The sequence below is a fragment of the Acinonyx jubatus genome, chromosome C1 (genome assembly GCF_027475565.1).
Source record: "Acinonyx jubatus isolate Ajub_Pintada_27869175 chromosome C1, VMU_Ajub_asm_v1.0, whole genome shotgun sequence".
NCBI classification, from domain to species: Eukaryota; Metazoa; Chordata; class Mammalia; order Carnivora; family Felidae; genus Acinonyx; species Acinonyx jubatus.
Genome location: NC_069381.1, coordinates 83303280 through 83322839, shown reverse-complemented (window position 1 = coordinate 83322839; position 19560 = coordinate 83303280). Strand labels below are relative to the sequence as shown.

General features: G+C 36.9%; 1 long non-coding RNA gene across 1 annotated transcript; it reads right to left on the bottom strand.

Annotated features, from left to right (window-relative positions):
* Positions 1–3354: 3354 nt before the first annotated feature.
* LOC128312056 (uncharacterized) lies at positions 3355–13742 on the bottom strand. The gene is made up of 2 exons (XR_008290845.1): positions 13483–13742; positions 3355–3543 (listed from the first exon to the last, which is right to left on the bottom strand). It is a non-coding gene; the product is annotated as an uncharacterized LOC128312056 (long non-coding RNA).
* Between the last annotated feature and the right edge of the window lie 5818 nt (positions 13743–19560).

The following is a 19560-nucleotide window of genomic DNA, read 5'->3' as shown; positions in this document are numbered from 1 at the left end:
TGTGACTCTGGAGCCTCTAAACCAGTCACATAGACCCAAGATTTGTCCCTGCACAGGGCCACAGATGCAGAATAGGATCTGAGCAGTTTTCTAACATTGCCTCTCTAGGCCCAGCACTAGCAATTTAAAGCCAGAAATTCACTGGTTCACAGGGATATCTGCCAGTTTGCAGTTAAAAGTAGCAAATATTATGCTGCCTATCAATCCATGAAAACAGTTGAATCCCAAATCAGCCTACCCTGCAATGCCAGGCCAAGCTGTCCCCACATATCTCAGAATCAAGCTGCAACATCCAAGGCCTGTGAAGACTTCCTTCTGTTTGGTTAAGGCCACTTACCTCTGGGCAAACCTGGAGTAACCTCTAAAGGCACCAAGATCAGAAGCCTGCATGGCTCAGGTGCTTAATGTCTGTGTCTTAAAGCTATTGGCTCAGGCTGTCGCCATTAACAGCCATGGGTACACCTGTAAAAATATAGTGAGCTACATACCAGCACCACCTACTAGGGTCAGAAACCCAAATAATCTACACTTAGTCAAGCGACAGCAAAGCTTGAAGACACCCACTCTAACTAGACTAGAAGTCTGCCTTTTTTTCTTTTTAAAGCTAACTGCCAAACCTTGTTGATCTTTCAGAGATTTGGCCCATGTACCAAAACACTGCTTATTTATGAGACCATAGTGGGTTTTCTACCACTGAACACCACGCCACCTTCCCACATTGTCTCAAATCAGAAAGCCTTATCCCAGAAAGCCTCGCCAGACAGCAGATGCCTGCTGGAGGGACATAGTGTTTAGTACAAGTTCACTGTGTATTGAGTGTAGACCAGAGACATGCTCTCTGCAGACAAGCCAGTCCTGGGCGGGGAGGGAGAGAGAAATGGGCAGAGCTAAACCCAGTTCTTCCTGCCCAACCCACTGATAGTGGAGAAGAGTTGCCTTGAGCAGAGTTCTTGGGAAGTCCAGAAGGAAGGGAAGAATAATTATGGTGCAAGAATCTAAAGATGTTTATTTTTTTTCCTAGCATCCTTTGTTAAAAAAATCACTTTCTTCCACTGACTGGATGTACAATTTCTTCCATTGCTAAATTTACATATATTCATGGACCTGTGGTTGTTTATTCATTCACTAATTCCAAACCAGTTAAATTACAGAAGTGTTAAGTACTTATTTTCAAATATTTAACTAGAGACCTAGTCTCCCCTCTTGCTCTTTTCCTCACATTGTTTTAATGATTTTTAATATGTTAATTTCCCCAGATTAAAAAATATCACTCAGTGTTTGAAATCACATTATAGATTTGGCATGGAATTCTAATACAATGATCAGACATTTTATACCATTTACTTATTTGTATTTTTTTCTTGCAACTTCTAGGTTTTAAAAGTCCAAAAGAGCGAGGAACACTTATTTTCACCTCTGCATTTCATACAACAGTTTTTACATATGTTAAGTGATGGGAGCAATAAGCTTTTTATAAATACATGATTCTTTTTACATCAATGCCCTTTTTACGAAAGAAAGAAAGAAAGAGAGAGAGAGAGAGAGAGAGAGAGAAAGAAAGAAAGAAAGAAAGAAAGAAAGAAAGAAAGAAAAGAAAGAAAAAGTATCCTCTACCTGGATTCTCTTTTCACACCTTGTCTTTTGCTATATTCTGTTTATTTGTCCAAACCCACCTAAAACATTGCTTCCTGTGGAAAGCCTACACTATACCTGCCCAGTCAGAGTCTCAGTCTCTCCTCTATGCCTCTGTGTTACTACCTGTAAGTCTCTATTATGTCCTTTATCATCTTTTACTGTGTATATAGTTATCTCTTCTAGACTTACTAAGTTAGACTTCTTGATAGAGGGACTGTGATATTCATCTTTTTTTTTTCACTCAGCATATTTCCTGATGATATAACATGGTTTTCAATATGTGTTTGGTAAATGAATAAATGCAATGAATGAAAATTGCTTTTGCTTTGTAATATTTATTATAATTGAAAATAATTAAATCATATTTTTTAATGAATGCCTTCCCCATTAGATAGCACACTTCACAGTCAGAGACCATGACGGTGTTGTTTACCATTGTATCCTCAGGGTCTGGCATAGAGTGGTTCATTAATAAATATTTATTGAATAAATTAATATTATAAATTAATAATATCATATTAATATTATGATGAGGCTCTATAAAATATTCATATGAAAGGTTTGCATAGAGAAATTGCTGTACAAATGATCAACAGATATTTCAGGAAAAGAAATACCATTTTATGATGTTTTGAGAAATTAAATTCCTTCTTTTAAAAGTCATCAAGAGACTGTGACCATAGAAGATGTCCTTCAGCAATGTAATATCTTTATTTTGCTGTAAGTCAAATTATGATGGGAAATCTACCCATAAAACATTTATATGGTGCATATAAATAGGCTGTTAGCAAGAGAAACAGCAGCCAACAGGTTTATCCTGTCAACAGAAATTTATTAACATGGCAAATAGATAAAATAACATATAAAATGAACCATAATCCTGCGTCATTTTCATTTCAACGGTCACTTCCAGAAGAAACTTTGCCATCATTGCATTTAAATGTTTATTTACATTTAGAGTTGAATATTTATAGTTTTTTGTAATAAAGAGGGGTCTGCAGAATCATCAAATATTTTTAAAATGACTTTCCAGGGAAATATATCCAGAGCAGCACACTTTGAAGGGAAAGTAATTCTGAAAATAAAGAAATCACAGGCACTCTGTGAATATGATGGAAAATATATAGATGCCATTATGGAATAACGGACTAGCCATCAGTCATCAGGAAGTTACTATTGCTAATGTATAATACATTGTACTTAATACATGATCACATATATTATCCTTGTATGATTAACTGCAAGCATAGATTGTAATACTAATATCCCAGTAAACATTTAATTTGAAATAAACCTGTCTAGATCCTACTAAGAATAAATTTGAACACTAAATTGTAAGTCCTCTTTGGAAAACTTAGTTAAGGTTCATTAATACTAATAATAGCTAATATTTATTGAGAAATCACTGTGCATCAGGCATTGTTCAAATCAATTTACACAGGTTACCCCGTTATTTGGTCTTTATTATGACCTATGCAGAAGTACTGCTATTATTACTCTCTGATTAGAAAGGGGTCTAAGGCTCACATTAATCCACGTATGACAAGGCCTGTGTTACTAAAGTCAGCAAGTGGCAGAGCTGGAGCTTGGAGTCTGTTTTGACTGTCACAGTAGATTTTAACCACCGTGCTCTATTCTGTAAACCAAACTGTTAATGTAAGGAACAGATCTGGCTGAAAACTTGATCCAGAGACGGTTAAAAATACATTTGAATGTGAATACATTTTGGCATGGTATCACTTTATAGCTCTTTGCATTTTTGCATTTTTCATTCTCTCTATTGCCTGATTACTCAAATGATTTTGCTTAGTACATTTAGTTCATCTTCCTGGCCACAGAAGACATTTGATTTTGAGACTCCTCTTCTATCACATCAAAGAGGTCCAAGAAAATAGTAAATGTTGGAGTCTAGGAGGGAAAATGAAAGGGCCTATGATTAAAAAGACTAGTTGGAAATCCAGCTCAAGTATCACTTTAAGGCTCTAAATAACGTCTGTGTCTATATCTATATATGTATCTATCAACAATTCCATCTAAATTGGGATTTAGTGTAGACCTCATTTAGTTTTGATAATGGTAGCAATTTTTTGTATGCAGATACCTCAATTTGGGATTACAGAAAATGGAACTGATTTAGAGGACACATAGGCGTTTTGTGATCTGGATTAGGAGACATCTGGTAGGGAGCAACTGAATAAAAGCACTATAATAAGAAAAGCAAGTATAATTTGAGATACAGAGCTTTATAATAGAAAAGGCCTACGCTTTGGTGTCGGGATGACCTAAATAAAAATCTCAGAGTTTCTATTTAATAACTCTAACCTCTGGGAAACACCCTAACCATTCTGCTTTACTTTTTGCCTATAGAGTGGTGGGAAGAGCAGAACATTCCTTCTCTACTAGGAAGAGTTTATGGAATGCTGAAATGTAGTTCATTTAATTTTTTGTACCTTAACTTTCTTTTTTTTTTTTAATTTTTTTAACATTTATTTATTTTTGAGACAGAGAGAGAGAGAGCATGAACAGGGGAGGGTCAGAGAAAGAGGGAGACACAGAATCTGAAACAGGCTCCAGGCTCTGAGCTGTCAGCACGGAGCCCGACGCAGGGCTCGAACCCACAGACCGCGATATCATGACCTGAGCCAAAGTCGGACGCTTAACCGACTGAGCCACCCAGGCGGCCCTGTACCTTAACTTTCTGACAGCTATAGAAACTATGATTTTTGTAGTTCACCATGTTTTTTTTTCTTTTGAATTGTCCTTTCTGCTCTTAAGCCCATGAAATGATTTTCATTTTCAATATTGTATTTTTCAGTTGTAGAATTTTCATTTATTATTTTGCATTGTTAATTTTTTTGCTAAAATTCTCTATGTATTCATGCTTATTGTTCACCTTTTCCACTTAACACATGAACATATTTATAGTAGTTATTTTAAAGTTGTTGTCTGTTGTTTCTAATCTCTGGAATATCTTTGGGTCTGCTTCTATTGACCATTCTTTGTTTTGAGAATGGATCACATTTTTGTGCTTCTTTGCATGTCTTGTAATTTATATTTGAGATATTGGTACAATAAGCAAACAATAGTAGAGACTGAATAAATGATATTTACCCCAATTGAAGGGTATGCTCCTTCCTGTAATCCATGATTGAACTGAGTTCTGGAAGAGGTTACAGTTTGGGTAAATTACAAGCCACCACTGGTTCCAAATAATTTGATGGCCCAATTAGAATTCTCCCTCAAGTAGTACTTGGGATTTAAGCACCAATAAAAATCTTGAGATGTCTTAGGGCTTGACAGTCATGTTTTTAAGTCACCAAAAGGCTTTCTCTGCACTCTACCCCACCTTTTAGTAGTCCAGAGATCTCTCTGTCCTCCTTCTGTTCTTCAGCCTTTAGTGAGCTCTGCTATGCTTTCAGTGAAGGCTCCATGAACTTGGTGGGATTTCTTTAGACCCTGCTGTTACTTTTTTTAGCCTTTGCCCTGTATACTGGTGAAGATCTCATGAGAAAGAATTGACAGGTGGGTACAGACTCTCTCTGTATCTGGAGCTCCTCAAGGTTCTAATCTGCTATGCCAAACTATATGTGGCCTTTAAAAGTTTGGCTATTTTCTCCTTACCCTGTAAATCGCACTATGTTGGACTTAACATCTTCTCCCATTTTGTTTCCTGAGATGAACATAATAGGCAATTTCTTCTCTCTTAGGAGGAGCTTATGAAGTTCTGAAATTTAGTTCCATTAATTTTTTTGTGTACTTTACCTCCCTTTTGGTTGTAAAAAAACGATATAAATTTTATAGTTCATCCTTTTTGTTGTTCTGGTTGAAGCAATAAATTCGTGACTTTTCTACATTTTGAGTGAAGAAATCTTACCTTAACCATTCTGAGTCATCTTTGGAAAGGGAATCTTTATGAAGATTTACATATAGCACGCAAAAATCTACTTAATATGGTGTCTGACATTGGTAAGGGCTTGATAAATATTAATGTCCTTTCTCCACTAAGTCGGATATCAAGGGATGCCAAGTAAAAAAAGGAACAGCTGTGTGGGTTTTGCCTGAATAGTATTTGTAAGGGGTTAAATTTGGAAGACAGAGAGGACTGATTGACAGAAAGGGATAATAAAAACTGAGTTTTTATCTGCTTCATTTATTTCTTTCAACCAATACTTATAAAAAGCATTCTTACGGACTGTGCTTATGGTATAGATCATCCTTAAAGAGACTTCTAAACTAGAGATCTTGTGCTCATCTATTATTTAGTCCTATGAATGTATCCATTATATTCTACAGAAACAAAGGTGGTTATTTTCACTTAGGTATTTGTTTAAAAGGAAATGGGAGATGAAGTGGGAGTTGTGGAAACATAACAGAATCTGATAAAGAGAAAACTAAACTAAGGAGCTAAACAAGCACAATGGGTGGCAAATTAAAGGGGAGGAAGACTCCACAATCAAGGACAGCAGACAATAGCTGACAGTGTTTGTGTCTCAAGGAAGGAAACGAATTTATAAACACCTTCTTGTTATGTACTAGAAAAGAGCTATAGATCAGTGAGGATTCACGTCAGTGGTCCACACCTGGATGGATGAATTGGCTTACTGAGAAGTGGGGGAAAGATGAAATGGGGAGGCTGCATTGTCAGTTACATCTAATCCTGCCTGCTTTCTCTTGATGGTGTGGATTTGCTCAGACCAAAAAGAGTCTTTTTGTTCAAACTGCTTTTCTCTCTCCGGGATAGCCAGATGGGTGACCCCAATAGGAAGATGAAGTAAACCTTTATGTATTAGGTTGTTGTGGAACGAAAGAATTACATGTCGGTGTGTGTGAATTTCATATCATCCAGCTTCCCCGTGAATACATGATTCACAGAAACCAAAGAAGGACAGGGAAATAAAAAAGCAAAGGAAGAAAAAATAAGAGAGTCTCACACATTTTATTTGGGTCAGTAACAAACTAAAAGCTCAATGAATTGAAATCCTGTGGGAGTGGGATCAGGACAGAATTTATCCGTTTGCAATCTTGACCTATCAGCTATGAGGTTTCCCAGCTGCAGGCGACATCAGTCTTTGCTCTCCAGAGGCAGCAGCTGGGCTCGCATTGTCCCTTCTACAATTTCCTGCTGGATCTGGGAGCATTTGATTAAAAACAAAACCGAACAAACCTTAAAGTGCATATACTTACATGCACATATACCTTAAAGTGCATAAAGGCCAGATACTTTATTTATCCAAAAGGCACTTTTTTTTTCATGCGTGAGAGTTATGCTGTGTCATCCTGCGCTGCAGCCACTTTATATCCTTTTCCTCCTCCTTAATTTCCTGTAATTCCATGGATGGAAACATTGCATCAGAAGCGTGTATCTCTGTGTAACTCGCTAAAATGGGGAATTAAGAGTCTTTTGATTGCATGATTTTCTTTGCTGAATATCATACCACAAAGGCTCTTTCAATTACACATATCACTTCTAGCTAGTGTGTCTGAGGCAATCACTACTCTAGAAAGCACAAATACGTTTTGAGTGTTTAATTAATTTATAGGCCACTGACCTTGGTAGCTGTTTCATAACTTACCCTCCTCGGTCTACTTAAAACCATACTCCCCTAAACTTACCTGAATCCCGACACATATCACATTGCATTTTAATTGGGAGATGTCAGGCTAGAGAAAAAAGTACATGGGCCTTGTTATTAACAATACCAACTCCGATACTACATGTGTGACGTTAGGCAAGTTACTCTAAGATTCATTCCCTTTACTTATAAAATAGATGTAATAATAAGCTTTCTGTTCCAAATTTTTAGGGGAAGGGAGTTAGTGTCAGGCAGAAGTAGATGGCACTACACTGGGCTGTCTTAGGATTTTTCTTTTTTATCTTGTTTCAGATTCCTTCCCATATTAATTCACCAATTTCTAAGCCTTCTTTGGAGCCAAACAGGACATCATAGTCATACTTTCTTTCCAGACAATGTAGCGTATTCATCATTTCTCTGATGCATACCTTCCTTATGCTCTCAGATTGGCTCTGGTTTAAATATTTGATAATCCTCATTTATGGAATTTCTAAGAGCAAAAGAGCCAACCACTTGTGAGCTGTGAGGCTTGGATGAGGGACACCTAAGAAGACATTCTGCCTTATTTCCCTATTTAGGGTTGTTGGTGGACATTAAATAACCCCTGCTGGTGGCTGTGCATACCAAAGATCCAGAGGGAAGAAGTAATAGAATTTATGAATTTCCAAATAAGCAGATAAAGAAGAATAAAACTTTGCTACCTAAGGAATGTGGTTTCTTCTTAAAGATGAAGGAAAAACAAAATGAAGTAATCACAAATTCAAAAGCCCCAAATTCCATATTTATAGAATTTGATCTACCATTTTAATGAAAAGTGTCTGAAAAGTCTGCCCTATTTCCAGAGAAACTTGGTCTCTTGAGTGAACACTTAACCAATCTAATATCAACCCCTGTTTGTATGGCAGTATGGTCTGCTTTATCCATTCTGTATTTAAATAGTATGTAAAAAGTAAATGATAGTTATTAATTAAGAGAGAAAGAGTCCTTAAAGGAACCAGGATCCTAAATAAACAGTGACTACACCCTTACCAATTTCATGAAGGAGAGATGGAGTGTTCAGGGGAAACAATATTGGCAAAGAAACACTCCACTATTGTCTTAAATTTAGGCCTCTATTCCTATATAGTTCTAGTTCTTCAAAGAATTAAATTTTTTCCCTATGATAGTGTAGGGACCCAACAAGTCAATGGCCTCCTCTGTCTTCCCCAAGGTCTTGCAACTCACCATCCCAACAGCAAGGAAAAAGAAATCCAGAACACACACATCAGAGAGAAAAGAAAAACATACTGACTTCAACATCTAGAGTGTACTGTCCAAGACTGCTCTCCCTAGGCTTTCCTCTACTGGGCAGTCACAAGCAATCCCAGAGCCCACCTCCTTTAACCATCTGTGACTTTGGAAAAACATCCTGTTAAGTTGACAATGAAAGGAAACATACATGGTAATGGCTGGCTGGACCTTTTTCCAAGAAGTAGTGGCATTGGCCTTATTTCCATACCAGCTCCTGGGAAGAACTACATCTAATAAGAAATCTGGGGCCTCGACTTGAATCTACTTCCCCTTTGAAAAAAAAAAATCTACAGTGATGTGTATTGTACATCTCCATTTTCTATTTCACATACATATTTCTAACCTTTTTTTATTTCTGTATTCTAGAAGAACAAGGAAATTTTTCTCTCAGTCACTGAACTGCCTTTCTATAGCTTCAGTTCTGCTTTTTATGACCTCAATTGTGAATTTAAATTGTCCATATTTCATCATAAGTTTCTAACATTTTAAATTAGCCTACTTACATGTGCTTAGCAATCATTCATTAAATTCTAGATTATTTGACTGCCCTGATATTGGATCTTGGCCCATTCTAACTGTGAGATTATATAATTGTGGTAAGCAATTACTTAAAATTTAGTGATGACAAATTGATGTTACTTGTGAAAGTTACAATATCTAATTTTCAATGTATATGAGGACAAAAAGGGGTATAATAATTTATACACCTCCTTGTTACGGTATGATGTTTCTAAAGTACAAGGATACTGAATGAGATAGACGAATATCTCCAAGAATGTAGACCTCAAAATATAAAAAATACAAAAGAGAGTGATGAGACATGGAAAATCAAATAAAGAGGTTAAATACACATTAAAAGTATTTTCAGTGAAAGACATGGGAGACATTAATCAAATAAATAATATGAGTATTTACCACAGTTAAGAAAAACCACAAATTTTAAGATTAAAAGTATCAAGCAAGGGTGTCTGGGTGACTCAGTCAGTTATGCATCCAGCTCTTGATTTTGGCTCAGATCATGATCTCACAGTTTGTGGGATCAAGCTCTACATTGGGCTTTGCGCTGACAGTGTGGAGGCTGGAGCCTGCTTGAGATTCTCTTTCTCCCCCTCTCTCTCCCTGCCCTTCCCCCATGCTTTCTCCCTCTTGCTCTCGCTCTCTAAAAAAATAAATAAATAAACATTAAATTTTTTAAGTGTCAAGCAGTATAAATTAAAAAGACCCACACTTAGGCATATAATTCTAATTTTTTTCAAATCAGGAATAATGAGAAGATTCTAAAAACTTAAAAGAATAAAATCAACTACCTACAGAGAAGTGAGAAGTGGGGTTACACTTGTTTTTCAACAACAATACTAGATAATAAAAGACAATGGAACATACTTCACTGAAAAGATTTTAGAATATTAGGAAAATGAAACTTACATAAGAGTGGTCATAAAATTTCTCTACAACACCTTACTTAACTAAGCATCAGCAACAAGGAAATGTTTTCAGCTCAATTCCTAATGAAGAATTGGTTTTCCTGTTAAAAGGTGGAAAATAAAATCCTTCATTTACTTGCCAGAGAGAGTGTAGCTACATAGATAATATATGGATTGCATCTCAGCCAGAGGTGAACATCACAGCATGCACTCAGAGCATAAGGGAGAAAGACAGTTACTGCTTCATAAGACCCATTACCAGTTAGGTATGAATTAAAATGTTGGTGGAAAGCAGATCTTCTCAGAGAGTTTCTGTATGAAACCCATCATAAAAATGTAAGAAAAGTAATAAAACTTTTAAGCATCTCAAATCAAGGTGACACACCACCATGGTATGGTTAAATATGAGACAGTGATGGAGCACACAAGAAGAGGAGAAAGAGGGGCACCTGGGTGGCTCAGTCAGTTAAGCAACCGACTTCAGTTCAGGTCTTGATCTCATAGTTTGTGAGTTTGAGCCCTGCGTCAGACTCTGTGCTGACAACTCAGAGCCTGGACCCTGTGTCAGATTCTGTGTCTCCCTCTTTCTCTGCCCCTCCCCTGCTTGGACTCTGTCTCTCTCTCTCAAAAATAAACATAACTTAAAAAAAATCAAGATTAGAGCTTGACAAAGCAGAAACTTTTTGTATGTTAATGTTCTCTCTCTCTCTCTCTCTCTCTCTCTCTCTCTCTCTCTCTCTCTCTAAAAAGATACAGAATAGGGGCACCTGGGTGGCTCAGCTGGTTAAGCATCCAACTCTTGATTTCAGCTCAGGTCATGATGTCACCATTCATGAGTTTGAGGCCTGCATTGGGGTCTGCGCTGACAGTGTAGAGTCTGTTTGGGATTCTCTCTCTCCCTCTCTCTGTCCCTCCCTTGCTCTCTCTCTCTCTCTCTCTCTCTCTCAAAATAAATAAATAAACTAAAAAAAAGAGAAAATGCAGCATATATAACTACCAGCTAAGTTACTATGGGTTGATGAAAAGACAATTTACTCAAACATTCCCTGAAATTAAACACAATACATTATGACAGTACCCTAGGGCACACAAGGCTATTGTGTTATGGAAAATTTTAATATTTTTGTGAAGTTTTCAATAGAAGCTATAATCAATAGTCAATGCAGTTATTATCTTAAGGAGGGTGAGTTTATATTTATGCACTGCTTGAGGCACAGAGGGACAATAATGTAAATCAATTAATATGGAATAAGGTATTAAAACAATATATAAAATGGTAATAAAATGTAGAATAACATTGTAGGGATCTCTGGCAACAACAAAATACATTGGTGCAACACAATTATATTAATTTTGCCTTGAAAATATTATATGGATTTTTCCAGTGATATTCATATACCTTAAGAACTCAATAATATTACAAAAGTAGCAATAATGTCTAGTCCCCTCTCAATGTTTTGCACTAATGATGAGTAGATGTAGCAAAGTGAAGCCAAATTTCTGATTGTCCTTAAATATTTCTAATGGGGTGCATTATTTGGTTTGAGAGAAAAATGTAACAGATTTACCTCTCTAATTATGTTTCTGCAAGACTAAATATTAACATTAATTAGCATTCCATTTGCACCCACAAGGAAAATCACTCTAGAATTTAAATTTGCCACAGTTAAGCCATATTCAAATAAAGTAGATTTTTTCTGTGTATATTACTTTCCTTGTGAAAAAATTTTAAAATTTCCCAAGTGAGGGGAAAAAAAACTACCAAAATAACTTACATTTGAATAATTCTTTCAACTTTTCTATAGCTATATAGAAATTTTTTTTAAGATTATACAACTTGTTATAGTTCTTAAAAAACCCCTTCAGAAAATCTAATAATCTTTTCATACAACAAAACTGCTACTCAGATACCAGCCAGTCCTAAATGATGATTGAATCTCAAATAGCATATGGGATCCCACTCTAACATCCTGGTGGGTGTTATCTAGGGTATTAGCTTGCTGAGGCTGTGTGGTTTAAACAAAAGAAATTTATTTTCTCACAGTTCCAGAGGCTAAAAGTCTGAGATCAAACTGTTAGTAAGGTTGGTTTCTTCCAAGACCTCTCTTCTTGGCTTGATGGCCATCTTCTCCCTGTGTATTCACATGTTCTGTGTTCTGTGTGTATCTGTTTCCTAATCTCTTCTAACAAGGACATAAATCATATTGGATTAAGGTCTACCCTCATGATCTCATTTTAATTTATTTACCTCTTTAAAAGCCCTATCTCCAAGTATAGTCACATTCTGAGTTATGGGGTGGGTAAGATTTCAACATATGGATTTTGGGAGATACTTCTGAGCTCATAACACCTAGAAAATATAATCTATTTTGCTTATTGCAAAGATCCCAAACATTGTTTCAGTATACAAAAAGGCACAACCCATGTATCTGGTTGGGATCTGAGGACTGGAGTACCAAGTCCCATATCCACAGTGTGTTTGGAGTGAATAGCACTTCATAAAGTTCTCTTCATACAGTATTTCATTTGACCCTCAAAACAAACTTTGTGGTAGGTGTTGCTATTACATCCATGAAATGGATGAGAAAATTGAGGTTGCGAGGATTCAGTGACTTGCACAAGGTTATACAGTGATTGACAAAGGCAGAACACAAACAGAATCCTCAAATCATACCACTTGCATGAAAGTAACTAACCAATAGTCCTTCTCCCTCCTCCCTTCTCTCCCTTCCTTCCTTCTTTCCTTCTTTCCTTCTTTCCTTCCCTCCTTCCTTCCTTTTCTTCCTTCCTTCGCCTCTCTTCCTTTTTCTCTTCTTGTCTTTCATTTTTCCTTCTTGTTTTGTTTTGGCTACTCTATTTAACTAAAAAAAATTTTTTTTTTGCCATAGAGGCAATAAGGATTGGTGTTTAATATATACATATTATATATAAAACCAAATATATATTGTACATATTATATCAAATGAAATTGCCAGTTTTCAACCAACTGTGACCTGCAAAAGCAGCAATTTTACGTGGTTTAATCAAGAAATAACACACAGTGAACAACACCCACTTTCCTATTTGCATCTCCTTTGAACTCTCTCGCTTGAGATTTACCCCCACTTCTGTGTCTCATCTGCCCCCATCCCAAACGTAGCTGTTTATCAGCCAGTTGTGCCCTTCATGATAGCAATCTGGGAACAAACTGGAAGAGTCAGGGCAGACATGGCAATATGTATGTTGGAGACTAAATAAGTGAATGGGTTATGAGTAAGAAAACAAAATAATCACTTCAAATAATTGACTTCTTATTTTTCTGTTCCACGAACATTTAAAGTTAGGCATTCCCTTCCCCAAGACAGATAATGTTTCTTTATAAAAGCAAACCAGCAAACAAACAAAAACAAGAAAAAACAAAAAACAAAACAAACCACAAAAGCACACACCCAAAACCCTTCATCATGACTGTTATTTAATATGCAATTAAATCTGTTAATACTTGTAGTACTTATCTATTACTGTGTAAAAAATCAATCCAAAATTTAGCGGCTTAAGATAATACACAATTATTATCTCACAGATTGGGAGTCCAGAAATCTGGGAGTGGTTTAGCTGGGTAGTTCTGGCTTAGAATGTCTCATTTTGTTGCTGTCAGACTTAGTGGGAGCTACATATAAGTGGGAGCTTATATGAAGGTTGGTTGTAGAAGGAAGATCCATTTCCAAATGCTTCACTTACTTCGTTATTGCAGAAGGCCTCAGTTCCTAATTGGCTTGAGGCAGGAGGCCAAATTCCTTGCCACATGGGCCTCTCCTCATAGCATGGTAACCAACTTGGTCCAGACCCAGCATCTAAGAGTAACATGAGGTCATAGTGCTTTTTATGATCTACTCTCAGAGGTCACAAACCATCCCTTCTACTATATTCCACTCACTAGAAATGAGAAATCAGGGAGGGAAATTAGTCTCAACCTCTTAAAACGAGGAGCATCAAAGAATTTGTGGGCATGTTTTAAAACTACCACACTATGTATATACAGTGCCAGGAAGCACTCAAATGACGAGTCTATGGCTCTCAAATAGTAATTGAAGTTCAGCACAGGAATTTTTAGGCTTTAGCCTTGTAGGTATATGATGGAATCCATTAAATAGGTTAAATAAGCATTAAATACTTCTGCAAAATAATTTACAAAACTGAACATCCCAGCAGAAATTTGCCTTACTTTATTTAAAAGATCAAGATACTTTGGGGCGCCTGGGTGGCTCAGTTGGTTAAGTGGCCAACTTTAGCTGAGGTCATGATCTTGCAGTCCGTGAGTTCAAGCTCCATGTCAGGCTCTGTGCTGACAGCTTGGAGCCTGGAGCCTGCTTCAGATTCTGTGTCTCCCTCTCTCTCTAGCCCTCCCCCATTTGCGCTCTGTCTCTCTCTGTCTTTCAAAAATGAATAAATGTTAAAAAAATTTAAAAAATAAATAAAAATTTTTTAAAAAGATGAAGATACTTTGATTCTAAAGCCTAGTATATGTGATATAACATAGGCCAGTGCTTTGTGGTTAGCTCACCTATAACTGCCATATGGTAGTTTTACTCAGCTTCTGATTTTATTTAAATCTATAATAATTGATGACTTCAACAAAATTCAAATAAAATTAGCATAAATTTATTAGTTTTATGATGAGTGTCAGTGTATGATGTAAAAGTTGTCAAACGCTCCTCTTTACCTTCTCTCCTGGTCTCCAAGGGAGAGCACCAAGAGCTGAAGGAATAATGTCTTCATTTTGAATGGAAGGCTCTGGTAACTTATACCAAGACTGAAAAATGGTTTAAATGATGCTTGTAATATGCCACTGTGATTCTAATGATTGTTTTCCTTCTAGTTTAGTAAAGATCACATTTTCTTTTACATCACTCCTTCACTTTACAGTCTAAATTTCATAAAGGGTTACATTATGTTATATTTTGGAGAGGAGAGGGAGATTCACATGGAAATGGCTGCCCTGGGTAATCCTCCTGGCTGGTTGTGCTTGTAGCGTGCTGGCGAGTAAGGGCTATAAGACCTGTGATGGAAGCAATAGTCCCAACCATCAGCCATCAGCTTCTCTCTCTCTTTCTTTCATTCTCCTCTTAAGTTTGGCGGATGCCATTTAATTCATTTTTTTGTCATTGTCAATTAGGATTGATCTTTCGTGGTAGAACTAATTCACCATCAGCTTTGATTTTCTCCCAGGGTTCCTGTGAAGGTTCTTTGCAGACAGCTCAGAACTCCCTCCCCCAGATGCCTTCAGCCCCCACCAAAGTGAGTCCTCCCTGCTCTGTCTTGCTGCTTGGATTTCCTAGCCTGACAAGGTGGCTTTCTCGAGTGTGGTGCTGGCAAGAAAGCCGTAAGCCATGCAACCTTGTCTCCTTGACTCATAAGCCATCCCTTCCTTGTCAAATAGTGGGAGGGCAGGCTACTTTCCTGCTACCCCTTATCCTCAGCCTTACTGTCTCTTTGTGAGACTGAACATTTCAGAGCAGAATTGAAAAGCATGAGGACCCCCAAAATAAATAAATAATTTAAATATGTATATTTTTCATCACAGTTTTTTTTTATCATTATGCTAAGATAAGATTAATGAGATCACTGCATGTCATGAATCTCCACCAATTTAATCCATACAATGAAAACCTTTTAAATTGAGTGTAGTCAGTAGGTGCCTGGGTGGCTCAATTGACTAAGCGTCCAATTTTGGCTCGGGTCATGATCTCAGTGTGTGGTTTCAAGCCCCACGACAGGCTCTGTGCTGACACAGAGCCAGTTTTAGATTCTGTGTCTCCCTCTCTCTCTGCCCCGCCCCTGCTCGCACTCTGTCTCTCATTCTCTCTTTCTCTCTAAAACAAACATGAAAACTTTTTTTAAAAATAAGTGAATAAATTGAATGTAGTCAGAAATGATCTTGAGTGCACAGAACTCTCTACATAAGTAAAATTTTTATAATTGGGAAACACTGTCTTTATTCCATTGAAGTTTCCCTATCTATAATACCCTTGTCTGAAGTTAGGGAATTTTCACGTAACTTGTATTTTTTTTTTTTTTATCATTTCAACTAAACTACAATGGACGTGTTTAAAGTGGAACATTACAAAGTGGAGCTGAGTGCAGGAATGATTCTGTAGAGCCATCCTATGCACTGCCACACATGCTGTAGCATCCCTGCTCCTTGTCCCTGAATGTCAAGAAAGGGTCCAACCCATTATGACAACTCAATTCCCATATACTTTTTCCAAATACCTCTTGAAATGAGGCATTCTACTGAAAACTACTGAACTGTGCAGAGCGAGTGGAAGTAATGAGTTGGTTTGGCTCCCCTCAGCAGGGAAGCAGACCCCAACCTCTTATAACAATTCAACTTAGAATACGGCACATATCAACTTTGGGGCTTCCTCATGATACTGCAACCCAGGAAAAAAATCACACTTCAGAAAAAATCGCACTTGACCACCACTTCAGCTTTATCCATGGAGGAATGTAGTAATTTAGATATTTCTTCTATCTTCGATGAGTTGTTTATGCACATTTTTTTCTTCCAGGTTTTTAAAGTCAAGTTAGTTAACATATATTGTAGCATTGGTTTCAGGAGTAGAATGTAGTGGTTCATCACTTACATACAACACCCAGTGCTCATCCCAACAAGTGCCTTCCTTAAGGCCCATCACCCAATTTATCCCTCTCCCACCTCCCTTCCAGTAACCTTCAGTTTGTTCTGTATAGTTAAGAGTCTCTTCTCGTTTGCCTCTCTCTCTGTTTTTACCTTATTTTATTTTTCTTTCCCTTCCCCCGTGTTCATCTGTTTTTTTTTCTTAAATTCCATATATGAGTGAAATCATATGATATTTGTCCTTCTCAGACTGATTTGTTTTGCTTAGCATAATGCATTCTAGCTCCATCCACATCCTTGCAAATGGTGAGCTTTAATTCTTTTTTGATGGCTGAGTAATATTCCATTGTATGTATGTAATATATATATATATACATATATTATGTGTATATATACTCCTTTATCCATTCATCAGTTGATAGGGATTTGGGCTCTTTCCATAATTTGACTATTGTGGATAGTACTGCTATAAACATTGGAGTGTACGTGCCCCTTTGAATCAGCATTTTGGTATCCTTTGGATAAATACCTAGTAGTGCAATTGCTGGGTTAGACGGTAGTTCTGTTTTTTACCTTTTTGAGGAAACTCCATACTGTTTTCCAAAGTAGCTGTACCAGTTCACATTCCCACCAGAAGTGTAAGAGGATTCCCCTTACTCCACATCCTCGCAATATCTGCTGTTTCATGATTTGTTAATTTTAGCCCTTTTGACAGATGTGAGATGGTATCTCACTGTGGTTTTATTTTGAATTTCCCTGATGATGAGTGATGTTGAGCACCTTTCACGTGTCTATTAGCCATCTGGATGTCTTCTTTGGAAAAATGTCTATTAATGTCCTCTCCCATTTCTTAACTGGATTATTTATTTTTTCTGGGTTGTGTTTGATAAGTTCTTTATAGATTTTGGATACTAGCAGTTTATCTGATGTGTCACTTGCAGATATCTTCTCCAATTCCATAGGTTGCCTTTTAGTTTTGTTGATTGTATCCTTTGCTGTATGCACATTTATTTTTGCATATCATTCTCTGCCAGTAATTCCAAATACACATTTAATTTTGATCCCATAAGGTCTTGACTCTGTAAGTTTTTGCCTTCTTAACTATCTGAAAGAGATTCAGCTATCTATTATTTTTTAATAAGGATCACAATCAAAATGTATAATAATTCTTCATGAACATTTCCACTGTTTAGATTGATGTACATCTAATAAGGTAGTTTTCATATTACAAACATTTTATTTTGTAAATTTTCCAAACTAGGTGGTGGGGATAATGTGGAATGTTCTTGGAATTTGAGCTCCAGCTGCAAACCAGAGTTCAGGACCTCTTCCTCCTTCACCATATTCCTGGGGTTAGAGTATCTTGTCAGATTATTGACAAAGATCATCTAAAGAAATGTTTAATATTGTGACGGAATTGGGGAGGAGCATGCACAGAGTTGCAGGAAAGGTGTGGCTATGGTACAATGTGAACTTCAAGGCACTATTTCCATGGCCATAGTGTGTATCTCTGTGACAGATAAGGTCAGATGTTGGATATTGGATTGTGCCTGCACCAGAGTGGAGGTGAAAGTGTTTGATGATCTCTCAAGCCAGCAGTAACATTACAAAAAGAAAGATGCTTGTGGATGCCAGGTGCAATACAAGTAAAAGATATTAATGTTTCTAACATTTTAAAGAAATAACTCAGGATGCAAAATGTAAAAACGAAGTTCTATAATGAGAATTTACAGAGTTTCCACAGGCACACCATGTGATATACCATTTCTAAATTACTGTATTCTTTCCTCATGTCCCAACAGGAAAACATGTTTCCGAATCATCAAAGTCAAGAGTTTAGGAGCTACACAATTTTCCCCTGCTTCATCTTCGTAGAGGTAAGAACATTCTGGAAATCCACCTTTAAAATATATATTATTTTAAAAAATATGCTATCCCTTCAAAAATAACTCCATGTATCCTCCTCTGTACACGTTGAAACTAATTGTAGAAATCTGTAAAGCTATGGGCTTCTTTTCATCTGAAATGTTTCATGGTTATGGAGATTACAAACACGGGTTCCATAGTTGTGTCATGCACAAACACCTACCTAGATCCAGAGTTATAGTTTCATTACCTCACTAATGTATCTTCTTCTCTCTGACCTTATTTTCTAATATCCACCCTACTCCTCACAAGCTTTTCTTATCCCAAGATCTTTCAGCCTTGTTCTGATTGGCTAATATAGCTTTCATCTGCCCTTAAGTTAGCCAGCAAGCCCTAAGGTTAATGTCAAGAATTTCAGGATCTTTTGTCTCTCTCCAGGGACCAACACTGATCACCTATTTTTGTTCCCTCACCTTCTTTTCTCACCTTTTTCCCTCATCTACCTTGCCAAGTTCTCTGAGCTCTTCTTTCAGACTCATTAAGTCTGTCAAGGATTATAAGGAAGTTGAGATGATGAGAAGTTAGAGTACATTGCCAAGATTTTCATGTCACACAAGATAATCATGTGCTCCCATGAAAGAGATTTAATGGCATCTGGATAAACCATTACTCATATTGGTCATTCTGAATTGTATATACATAAACAAATAGCCATTGTGCATCAACAAAGGAACTCCCAGTAGGAACCTGTTTGGCCATCTCAAACTGCTATTTATTTTTTTTATTAAGTGTATATAAACTATTAGAAGTATCACAGGGGTGCCTGGGTGGCTCAGTGGGTTAAGCATCCAACTCAATTTTGGCTCAGGTCATGATCTCATGATTCATGAGCTGGAACCTTTGTGTTGGACTCTGCACTGACAACGTGGAGCCTGCTTGGGATTCTCTCTGCCCCTCCCCCACTTGTGTGTGTGTGTGCATGTGTGCGCACACTCTCTCTCTCTCTCCCTCTCTCTCAAAATAAATAAATAAACTTAAAAAAATAAAGTCTGTTAAGAAATATCACAAACATATTTCACAGTGACCTCATCTTTATTATGTACATAATTTCCATGATATAATGAGTAAAATTAATATTTTAATTAAGCCAGAA